The following is a 13,318-nucleotide window of genomic DNA, read 5'->3' on the forward strand; positions in this document are numbered from 1 at the left end:
CGTACCTGAAGGTATCGTCAGGACTGGAGCACTAGTCAATCTCTTCTTCAACTCTACGAAGCTCGACTCACATGCTTCTGACCAGATAAAAGGCGCATTCTTCTGAGTCAACTGAGTGATTGGCTTCGCAATACTGGAGAAATCTTTAATAAATCGTCGATAGTATCCTGCTAGACCCATGAAACTGCGTATCTCTGGCACAGAAGTTGGTCTAGGCCAACTAATCACTGCCTCGACTTTGCTCGGATCAACAGAAATACCGTCTCCAGATATGATATGACCCAAGATGACAACGTGTCTCAGCCAAAACTCACACTTTGACAGTTTAGCATACAGTTGCTCATTTCTTAACGTATGCAACACAATTCTCAAATGCTCAGCATGATCAGTCTCATTTCTTGAGTAAACCAAAATATCATCTATAAAAACAATCACAAACTCATCTAGATACCTCTGAAAGACACGGTTCATCAGACTCATAAACACCGCTGGCGCATTCGTTAAACCAAAAGGCATGACAATAAACTCATAATGTCCATACCTGGTTCGGAATGCTGTCTTCGGTATATCCACATCGCTAACTCTCAGCTGGTGATATCCAGATCTCAGATCGATCTTGGAATAGACATAGGATCCCTGCAACTGATCAAACAAATCGTCGATGCGAGGCAATGGGTACTTGTTCTTTACTGTTGCCTTGTTCAGTTGCCGGTAATCGATACACAATCTCATCGAACCGTCTTTCTTTTGCACGAATAGCACTGGTGCGCCCCAAAGGGATACACTTGGTCTGATATATCTCTTGGCCAGCAAATCTTCAAGCTGTTCTTTCAATTTTTTCAACTCTATCGGTGCCATTCTATAAGGAGCTCGAGAAATAGGAACCGTACCTGGTACTAGGTCGATGCTAAAATCTACCTCTCTGACTGGAGGCAATCCCGGAATCTCATCGGAGAACACATCTGCAAACTCGCAAACTACTGGCAGATCTGCCAATGCTGGGCTCGATTTCAGTAGATCTACTGAATAGACAAGGAATCCCTCTGCTCCTTTCTGTATTAATCGAGTCATAGACAATACTTAAATCAAAGGAATCTTAGCTCTAGACTCTTTGCCGTAGAACTTCCACTCTTCAGCCATTTCTGGTCTGAATCTAACAATCTTGTGGAAACAGTCTACTGTCGCTCTGTACTTGGTTAACATGTCGATACCAATAATGCAATCAAAATCAGATAACCCAAGCACAATACAGTTTAATTCTATCTCATTCCCATCATACTGTAGTAAACACGATCTAACAGATGTCACTGATATCATCCCTGTCCCCAAAGGAGAAGAGATAGACACTACAGTAGACAACGACTCAATAGGCAATGCACATGTCAATGCAAAACGCTCAGATAAGAATGTATGTGATGCACCTGTGTCTATCAGAACATAAGCAGGATAACCGCAAAGCGAACAATTACCTGCTATCACGTCATCCGGGGCATCCTGAGCCTGCTCTTCTGTCAGCGCAAACACTCGAGCCTGCTGTCTCGACAGCTGGCCCACCATCTGGCTACCCCTAGCTCTGGGCTGTGTCGATGTAGGGACTGGCTAGAATGAATGAACAGATGAAGCTTGCCTCTCAGGCTGAGCTACAGAGCCAGATGCTCCTACACTCTGAGTCTGCTGTGCACCTCTCTGTGGACAGACCTTGGCGAAGTGGCCCTGCTGTCTGTAAATGTTTCAGCAGCCTATCACGCCCTGACACTGCTCGGTGGCATGTCTACCTCCGCAAGAACTACAGTAAACCCCTGTATACTCTGATCTCTGGCCCGACCCTGTCTGTCTCGGCCCACTGGAGCTCGAAGAACTGGTCCCTGATTTCTTGAACTGCTTCCCTTTCACTTTCAAACTGTCTTTCCTACCGCTGCTGCTACCACCACTCTCGAATTTGGGAGGTGGTTGCCGATACTGACCCGAGGGCTGGGGTGGTCTAGGAGTCTGAGTGGGATAAGAAGTGCTTCGTTGCCTAAGCAACCCGGCTTCTGCTCCCTTCACCCTGTTCGAGGCATCAGAAAAATTGTTGGGTCGTCCCGTGTTCACCAAGTTGAATATCTCCGGATTCAGGCCATTGATAAACTGATCCGCAATGGCCTCGTCATTCCCAGCAACGTGGGGAGCAAATCTGAGCAATGTGGAGAACTTAGCTACATATTCCTCGATGTTCAGCTGTCCCTGTCTCAGATTGGCAAATTCAGCACCTTTGTCTTTTCGGTAGGAGACGGGAAAGAATCGCTGATAGAACTCTGTCTTGAACACCTTCCAAGTGACCTCTGTACCACGATGATCCAAGGCCCTCTTTGTGGTAAGCCACCAATTCTTGGCAACTTCTTGCAGTTGATGCCCAATCAGTTTAACTCGTCGTTCATCGGTATAGTCAAGAGATTCAAATAACATTTCGATGTCATCGAGCCAACTTTCACATTCAACGGAAATTTCTGTACCCTTCAGTGTCGGTGGTCGGAATGACTGAAACCGCTTTAACAAGGTCTCCATCGGTGTAGCGGTCACATCCATCGGATCATTGGATGTACTGCCCTGTTCTGGTGCCCGACCTGCTACTGGTTGCGGTACTCGTCGAGGAGGCATATCTGATTATCAAACGGATTAGTATACAGTCTATACAATCTATCTCAGTCCTCCTCTGAACATATACCTCTGATCCAGAATCGGTTCTGATTCAGTCTTGGCAAGTAGATGTTGTAATCAACTCAGATAACAATACAACATATCATAGGAAAAGCAATAAATCATGACGTGTGCTAGCATGATATAAGCAAGGAAGACGACTCGATCTACCCCGCTCACTCTCTTCTATCTCAGTCTATACAGAACCTACGGCTCTGATACCACCTGTTGTAGGGACCCGGGCTCTAACTCGATTATCATTGGGATTAATTGGATCTTTGCTAGAAAATGTGGGTCAAAAATTTGCTTTTAACATAACACACATACATAAAATTTATTGCATTTCATTAAAAGCAAATACATGTCTCATTTCGTTCATACAATAAAACTAGCGTTTAAAAGTATTAATACATGTCTAATACAACAACTAGTTTCTTCTGCTACGCCCGTGATCACCACGCTATCACCTCTCAATCATCCTCGTCTCGACCCTGATCCTGCCCCACCTATTGTTATGCACACATACAGACACAACAACAGCTGGATACTCTGGTGAGAACAAATCCCAGTATAAAACATGGTACACATGCATATACACAATATAAATCATGAAGCATGCCATCATGAATAGAATCAAGGGCAATAGCTTCCATAGTCTATGAAACCAAATCAATATCAGCATGCAAATGAAATCGAAAGCATATCTTGACTCGATTCGACTCTAACACTAGGGATCCCGGTGTGAATAAGACGTCACAGTCTGCCACCTCCCCTCCCAATCGGGGTGACGGTACGTCTTATTCCTAGACTTCGGTCATGTCTATATCGAATGTCTACAATCGGAGTCAATTCTGCTCCTATGCGTCGATATCACCGAACGTCTAGCTTGGCAAGTCTGCCAATGTCTTTCCTATCTTAAATGCTTGAATATAAATATATACACAAAGCATCAACATATAAAAAGATGACAATCTAGTATGTGATTTTGAGAAACTCAAATCAGATCTAATTCGAGTTATATCTCCCCGAATCAACATGAATTATACCTTTCGTTGCACAGTCTTTATCGTGATCGAAATCTTGAAGTCGAATCTTGTCAATATAAATCTGAAATGATACATTCAAGATGCATTCTATCAATCTCTAACTCAAATCAACACATGTACTTATCACTATTTCATTTTGGTACATTTCGACGGCATAACGGCATAGCTCCTCGACACCAACCATCTCACATATCAATCCTCAATAACAATCAATCATAATCCTCAACAACATCAATCCACACGGCTCAAAATCTGTATATTTTCATACACATATAAACTGGAATTTCATAACCATCACATATCCTATCCGTTCTTCGATCCGATTGCGAATAAACGTTGCTTGTAATCATAAGAACATATAATCTCAATCATACCCAAATTTCCCCAACATCTAAACTTCAAACTATCTAGGAAATGAATAAAACTTACATCCTCTTGAAGTTCTTGATGAGAGCAACACAAATCTGAACCCGGATTGAAAATCGGATGAATATATCTTGCACAGGTTAAGTTCCAAGCTAGGATGTACTTGTAGGAATTTCCAGATCTTCTCTCGGTCCTTGCTGCTGAGATGGTGAGGGAATGAAACTAAATACACATTATATATGCATGGCTAGGACAAGTGGCTTCATTTTTGGTCTGCACGTCTCGCGCATATGCGCGCCTCTTGTCGCGCATATGCGCGAGACCTTCGGGTCTCACACATAATTCTTGCACATATTCTCAAATCAACAATTCCAAGCCCATCTCGACATGCTCTGTCTATAACCATATCAATCAATCAATTATTCATTTCAAATTAACAGGATAAAATCTCGAGCGTTACAGGTGTGCTGGGTTGGGGAGCTTCGGTTCGAGTCTAGGGGTCATGCCCGTGAGTTCCAAGGGTCCAGAGGGGTGGCATAAGGGGTTGGTCAGGGTCTGGTCCAACATGGTCTGAGGGTGGCTCGGGAGAAATCAAAGATGGCTCAGGGTGAACTTTTATGGGTCAAGTTAGGGTTTTTAAGTTAAAATAAATCAAAACACGGCTCACGGGTGTCGAGTCATGGTTCACGAGAACTAAAATAATATAAAAGACTAAGTTTTGAATTTAGGAATTTTATATTAAAGTCTAGGATTTTTCAGGATTAAAAGGCCTTCAAAACGACTAATTACGAATTAATTAAAAGTCTAGTATTTAAGCTAAAAAAAATTTTGAGAAATTTAATTTAGGCTTAAATAATTATTTGGGGACATGTTAGAATCAATGAAATTAAGAAAAATTCAAAAACATGAAATTTACATCTAGTGGTAGAACGATCATTTTACACCCGAAAATTAGAAAACGTCATGGCAGTGCTATAATTGCTGTTTTATATGCTAATATGTTTATTTCAAATGTTTATGAATTTTTATATGCCAAATTATAATTTTTAAATGTTCATGAATTTTTATGGTTTAATTTTGACATTTTAAAAGATATGTTGCATGCTTTGTTTAAAAGAAAAACGATATTATATTCATGTTTTTATTAAGTGATGAAATACGACATGTTGAAGGACGTGAAGAGATTGTGACTAAATACGATGATATGTAGGAAGTATCGTGAGTGTTATGGCCCCAGTAAGAGCCCGACGATCGTGATTCCTTGGATACGGATACAAATATGTTACTATGTTGGGCAAGGCCCAGTTTACCGGTGAGAGTGTCGCTGGTGTCCCCGCCGCCCAGTATTGTGGTTTTCTCTAGATGGATCCATCGCCCAATACGATTAAGAATACGAGTCACAATCACGATCTGAATTCTACAAACACGAATATTAATATGAATTTGTTAATATGAATTTGTTGATATGAAAATGTTTACGAAAATGTTTATGTTTAAAGTTATGTATTATTATGAAAATGTTATTTAAGTACAAGTATTTTTCACTTTTGTATGTGATCTGTATATGTATTACTTGTAATCAAAGATATGATTTGTTGAGTCTTTAGACTCACTAGGTATGATTGATGCAGGTGATATTGATAATTACGATGTTGGAGGTCTTAATGGGTGACTTTTCTGGACTGTCGGTGCACATAACCCGAGGACCAGCGCTTCTATTTTCCGCATTTAAAGTTTATGATTTACGTTAAAAATTTTACGACTATTTATTTATGTTTTGAGAGATTTTTGAGAGGTTTAGTATGGGCTACACTTTTCATATTTATTGCTTTTTAGGTTCGGTAAAACGTTTAACGATTTCATGTTTTGATTATTTTCTTTGGATTTTCAAATACTAGTTGGATGTTTTATTTTAAAATGGTGCCAAAGTATTTTATGTATATGTGGGGACCCGGACGCTAATCATTTTCTTAATTGTCATTGGGATAATTGGATCAATTTAATTAATTTGGGTCTAAATTTTTTATTTTTTTTTAAAATGCGGTGCGGAACATAAGGGAATCAATCTAATTATACATATCAGTATCAAGGTACAAGTCTTGTACAACATACATTCATCTAAATCTAAGGTTCAACAACTAATTATCAAGTGTTCAAACCCTATTTAAATCGAAGTCCGTAGTCTCCACTCTAATCACGATCTCTCATCATCTCTTGGACCCTGATCCTGTCCCACCTGTTGCCATGCACACATACAAACACGACAACAGCCGGATAATTCCGGTGAGAAATACATCCTAGTATAAATCAACAAAACATGCAATCATATAACCGATATAAAAGAATGAAACAAATATCAATAACGTGTATTAAATCTGAAAACATAAATCGATATAAAACTGTAAATAACTCGTGACTCTACAGCTCAGACTAGACTCATTCCTAGTCTAGGGATCCCGGTTTCCAGACATTGGTATTCCATATCGATTATCAGTAATAGAAGAAACTCCAATTCTATCCCATCGATATAACCCAACATCCAGTGTCTTGACCTCTCCGTCACAGACTTTGGCACACTCGCCAATACACTATCCTGTAACAGAGTGTAATGTGCCAATGACGAGTCCATCAATATCCGGCACTTCTGTCACAAGATTATTCGTCTAATACTCGTCTATAACATGCTTCCTATAAATCATTAGAGTAAGCATATCAATTCAAATCAAGGCAGATAATAACAATCAGTATGTGATTTAGGGAAACCCAAGTATATCCTACTCGAGTCAATCTCCCAGTACCACATTGACTTATACTTTTCGTTCGTAGTCTCGGTCTGAACCAATATAAGTTCTGAACTCAAGACTGTCTCTGTAAATCTGAAATGACATATCCAGAATAAGAATATCACCATTCCATTCCCAATTCAATATTGAATCTGATTACTCTGAATTTAATGCAAATCAACGGTATAACGGTACAATCCCGATATCTCCGTCAATACAATATCAACAGATATCAATTACAAATCATAACCCATATCCGCTACAATCTGTAATCAATCATTAATTCAAATCTGTCCAATTTCAATCGATATAATCAGAAATTAATAACAATTTCATAATCAATCTGTTATTCAATCTGACTTCGATTCTACGATGTTTAACATGTCCAGAACACCATATATGAATCATATCAAATTCCTACAACATCATATTTTCAAATGATAACAGAACACAAACAAACTTATGTCAAGTTGTAGCTGTCGACGCGAGGATCACTGAACTGAAGTCGGATTAAAATTTGGATAACCGAGTCAAACAAACTCACAATCCAAAGCTTGGAGGAACTTGAAAGAATTTGTAGGGGAAATTTCGATTCTTGCTACTGGTCTCAAAGGAATGAAGACTATACATTATATATCTAACAAATTGAATGTGTGACAAGTGTCCACTCAAGTCATAATTGCACTTTAGCCCCTGAATTCTTCACTATTTGCAATTTAGTCCTCAAAACTCTTTTTAATTCTATTTCAATCCTAATTAATTACAAAAATCGTGGAATTTAATTCATCATTCCAAAATTCATAAATTAAATAATCTCGGATTAATATGATAAAATCTCGGGCCTTACAATTCTCCCCCTCTGAGACATGATTTCGTCCTCGAAATCGTAGGCAGTCAAATAATATCAGATAAGAAGATATAACAGAAGCTAAAATAAAAGACTCACATCAGTGAAATAACTCTAGGAATTCCTGTCTCATATCTGATTCAGTCTCCCAAGTAGCTTCTTCAATGCCGTGACGAGTCAACTGGACTTTCACAAGTGGGATGGTCTTTGTTATGAGTTTCTTTTCTTTACGATCAATAATTCGAATCGGTTTTTCGATATAACTCAGAGATTCATCAAGCTCGGCCTCGTCTGGCTGAATAATATGAAAATCATCGGGGAGATACTTCCGCAGCATAGATACATAAAAGACATCATGTATTCCAGATAGAGAAGGCGGTAATGCAAGTCGATAGGCTCGATCTCCTATCTTCTCGAGAATCTCATACGGCCCAATATATCGTGGAGACAGCTTCCCTTTCTTGCCAAATCTGACAACTCCTCTGAAAGGTGAAATCTTCAGGAATACTCGGTCTCCTGCCTCAAATACCAACGGTCTCTGTCGAACATTGGCATATTTGGCCTGTCTGTCTTGAGCTGTCTTCATTCTCTTCTGAATCAGTCTCACTTTCTTAGTCATATCTCTGATCATATCAGATCCAATCTCAGGTACCTCAGAGATGTCGTCCCAATATAAAGGGGATCTGCACTTCTTACCATACAACGCTTCAAACGGTGCCATCTCAATACTCGTTTGATAGCTGTTGTTGTATGAAAACTCACAAAGTGGCAATGCATCTTGCCAACTAGTGCTAAAATCAAGCACTACGGCTCTCAACATATCTTCCAATGTCTGGATAGTTCGCTCTGAGTATCCGTCAGTATGTGGATGATATGCGGTACTCAGATGTAACTTCGTACGTAGAGCTTGCTGCAGACTCTGCCAAAATTGCGAAGTAAACAGAGGATCATGGTCTGATACAATCGACTTCGGCACTCCGTGTAATCTGACCACTTCTCTGACATAAATCTCTGCCATCTGGTCATATCTGTACGTCATCTGGTACGGAATAAAACATGCTGATTTGGTTAATCTGTCAATCACAACCCAAATCGTATCACAACCTCTCGAGGATCTCGGTAACTGTGTCACAAAATCCATGGAAATGTGATCCCATTTCCATTAAGGAATCGACAAACTGTGCAGTAGACCTCCTGGTTTCTTTCTTTCTGTTTTCACCTGCTGGCAATTCAGACATCTGGATACAAACTCTGCAATTTCAGCTTTCATTTGTTTCCACCTGAACTGTCCTTTCAAGTCATTATACATCTTTCTGCCACCAAGATGAATACTGAATCGACTGCTATGCGCTTCTGACAATATCTGTTGTCTTAAATCTGAAACATCTGACACAACAATATGATTATTCACATACAGTACATCATGACGTACCTGATATTCTTATCGATGACCTGATCTGACCATCTCAATCGATTTCTGCACATTCTGATCCACTTTCTGAGCCGCTTTAATTCTCAAAATCAGCTCTGGTTCAACTTGAATAGCATACAATCTCAGAGGCTGACAATCTGTTTCAAATGCTAATCCAGACAAACAACAATCTTCTATCAAATTTGAAACACCTATCGTCGATAAGGATAAGGAACATACCTTTCGACTTAGTGCATCAGCTGCTGCATTCGACTTTCCAGGATATTATTTGATTTCACAATCGAAATCTTTCAATAAATCAAGCCATATTCGCTGCCTCATATTCAGTTCTGATTGTTAAAACATATATTTTAAGCTTTTGTGATCAGAATAGATCTCAAATTTCTCACCGTAGAGGTAATGTCGCCATATCTTCAGAGCAAATACAATGGCTGCCGATTCAAGATCATGAATTGGATAGCGAGATTCATGCGGCTTCAACTATCTCGAAGCATAAGCAATAACATGTCCTCGCTGCATCAAAACACATCCTAAACCTCTGTGAGAAGCATCACAAAATACAACAAATCCACCAGTACCTGACGGGATAGTCAACACCGGAGCACTGGTCAATCTCTTCTTTAACTCAACAAAACTAGACTCACACTCCTCAGACCAAACAAATGGAGCATTATTCTGAGTCAGCTGCGTAATCGGTTTAGCAATACTGGAAAAATCTTTAATGAATCGTCGATAATATCCTGCTAAACCCATAAAACTGCGTATTTCCGGCACTGATGTCGGCCTCGGCCAAGAAATCACGGCCTCAACCTTGCTAGGATCAACAGAAATCCCATCTCCAGATATAATGTGACCCAGAAATACAACTTGTCTCAACCAAAACTCACATTTGGACAGTTTTGCATATAATTTCTCAGCCATCAATGTTCTCAAAACAATTCTCAAGTGTTCAGCATGATCAATCAGATTCTTCGAATAAATCATAATATCATCAATGAAAATAATCACAAACTCATCAAGGTACTTCTGAAACACACGGTTCATCAAACCCATAAATACAGTTGGAGCATTCGTAAGAGCAAACGGCATGACAATAAACTCATAATGTCCATACCTGGTTCTGAACGCTGTCTTTGAGATATCAGAATCTCTGACTCTCAACTGATGGTATCCATATCTCAGATTGATCTTGGAATAAACAGAAGAACCCTGCAACTGATCAAATAAATCATCAATACGAGGCAAAGGATATTTATTCTTTACCGTAGCCTTGTTCAGTTGCCGATAGTCAATGTAGAGTCTCATTGAACCGTCTTTCTTCCTCACAAAAAGTACTGGAGCACCCCGAGGAGAAACACTCGGTCTGATGTACCCCTTGGCCAGTAAATCCTCTAATTGCTCTTTCAATTCAACCAGTGCCATTCGGTATGGAGCTCTAGAAATCGGAAATGTACCTGGCATCAATTCAATGCTGAAATCTATCTCTCGAATCGGAGAGAATCCCGGAATCTCATCTGGGAAGACATCAGCAAACTCACACACCACTGGCAAATCCGCCAATGATGGACTCGATTTCAGAAAATCAACTGAATAGACAAGGAACCCCTCTGCTCCTTTCTGTAACAATCGAGTCATAGCCATAACAGATATCAAAGGAATTCTATATCTAGAACCCTTACCGTAAATTTTCCGCTCGTCAGCCATGTCAGGTCTGAATCTCACAATCTTGTGGAAGCAATCAACGGTAGCTCTGTACTTGGTCAACATATCAATACCGATAATACAGTCAAAATCAGACAACCCAAGTACAATACAATCTAACTCAATCTCATGACCATCATACTGTAGCATACAAGATCTAACAGAAGTCACTGATACTAGACCTCTCCCCAAAGGTGAAGAGACAAATACTAAAGTAGATAATGACTCAACAGGCAAAGAATGCATCAATGCAAATCTCTCAGATATGAATGTATGCGATGCACCAGTATCAATCAATACATAAGCAGGATAACAAGAAATAAAACAGTTACCTGCAATAACGTCATCAGGTGCGTCCTGTGCCTGCTCCTCAGTCAAAGCGAACACCCTGGCCTGCTGTCTAGGAGTCTGGCTAACTGTCTGGTGTTGTCACTTTGATTGTTGCACTCTCAAGAGCAGGTTGTCCACAAGTAGTATAATTCGGTGAGTCCGATATCGTATCCACAAGGAAGCTAAGGTAATTACAAGTCCACTACAATGTCTTTTTGTTTTGTTTTTGTTTTTGTTTCTTTTTAATTTTAATTGTTTGAATCTTTATTGGTTAAATTTTAATTGTTCCAATTTTAATTTAAGCAGTTGAGATTATAGGATCCACTCTTGGTATTTTAATAAAGTTAACATTAACGAACAATATTGGAATCCACGTAATAAAATGGTTCCAATATATTAAATAATCATATTTATATTATGTTATAAATTATTATCTTATAAGTATATAATATATACCAAAACTTATAAATGTGGTCAAGTATTTATTGTGCTATATATATTTGTAAACACTAAATCAAGGTTCCCACTTTAAATGGTTGGTAAAACCAAACNTGGTTGGTAATACCAAACTAACATTTAAATGGTTTCAAGAATTTAGTGTAACATATAGCAACAATAAATCAAAACTCCCACTTATAAGTAGGGTATAAAAATGCTTAAAGAAATAAATATAACATAAACAATAAATAATGATTAAATAATATAAAACATAGATTCTTACCTTTTAACAACCTTATTATTATGCCAAGAGTTTCACCTTATCATCTCAACTTTAGGAAGTTAGCTATTCATTATTCAAAGTGTAAAACTTTGAATATGAAATTAACATGCTAATTGTATTTAAATGAAGAAATAAAGGACAAATATAGAGAGAAATATTATGAACTCAAAGGTTTGTTCATAAAATGAGGGATATCTCAATACATTACAATGCACCCTGATTTATAGCCAAATTTGGGGAGACAAGCACAAATAAATTATTATTTTTTTACACATAAGTCTTCATTAGTGTTCCAAGATGTTATATTATATTACACATCACTTTTGAAAATCTTCTTCTCCGGATTTGCTTCTTCACATAAAAAGAAACATGTGGATAATTGAGTTGTCTAGTTGTGGTATTTTTTTCAAACAATTTGACCAAATAATTTGAGAGATATGGTCAAAATACTAGAGCATGGTAAAACTGCTTCTCCTTTGGTAACTTTATTTGTTGCTTAATTTGATCCCAATTGTGAGAGGATTTTTATCTCATACTTGTCAACAATATTGTAGATATTATAATCATCTTTTTACAGGTCCAAGAATCATCTTAATCCCATTTGCAACGCCAAGTTTATTCTTGTTTTATCAAACCTGTAAAAAATAGTAAAAACTTGTAATTACACAACAACTTATATTTTATACAATTTATTAAAATATATAATATTTAAACATTTAATAAAACAAAAACTATATATTTATATTATAAAATATTTAATTAATGTACAATTTTTATGTTTATCACACCTCCCAACCAGCTTATTGCTAGTCCCTAGCAATTTAAGCGTTAATAGCAATACAAAACAAATTGATTAATTTAAATAGAAATGTAATCAAAACTATCTAAGGGTGTAAATTAAATTTGAAAACTGTCAAAGTTATATCAAGATCATTATAATTATAATTTATGAAATAATTTGAGATGATCAATTCAAAGCTTATTTCAGGTAGTTAAATGTACACGGTCTTCAGAAATTCTTAGTAAAAGTCTCAATTCCATATCCTCACAGGTTAATAAATGTTTCAATTTATGGCAACGATTTCTCTCATGGAGTTGGAATACAGATAAATGCTCAGAAAAATGGTTTACAGAATACAGACAGACAAACGATCCAAACTAATCAAAAGATAGAAAATCCATTGATTTAAAATCTAGTTGTTCTTATTATATATTTTTTCCTAATCTTTTTTTTTCATTACATCATGGAATCAGACTAAATTTATGCTTCTTAACCACTTATTTATTTAATTTGTACAATAAATTTCTCTCTTTCTTTTTTTTTCTTTTATGAGAGATAAATGGGTCGTAGCATATAACTTAAAAATTACATAGATCTTCAACATCTTTCTTTTTGTTTTTTTTTCTTTTTTTTTT

The 13,318-nt window shown here is 37.7% G+C and overlaps 1 pseudogene; it reads right to left on the reverse strand.

The window, feature by feature from the left end:
* Nucleotides 1-13,318, reverse strand: part of LOC140956748 (uncharacterized) — a 36,501-nt pseudogene that overhangs the window by 17,130 nt on the left and 6,053 nt on the right.

The sequence above is a fragment of the Primulina huaijiensis genome, chromosome 2, assembly GCF_012295235.1.
Source record: "Primulina huaijiensis isolate GDHJ02 chromosome 2, ASM1229523v2, whole genome shotgun sequence".
Taxonomy (NCBI): Eukaryota; Viridiplantae; Streptophyta; class Magnoliopsida; order Lamiales; family Gesneriaceae; genus Primulina; species Primulina huaijiensis.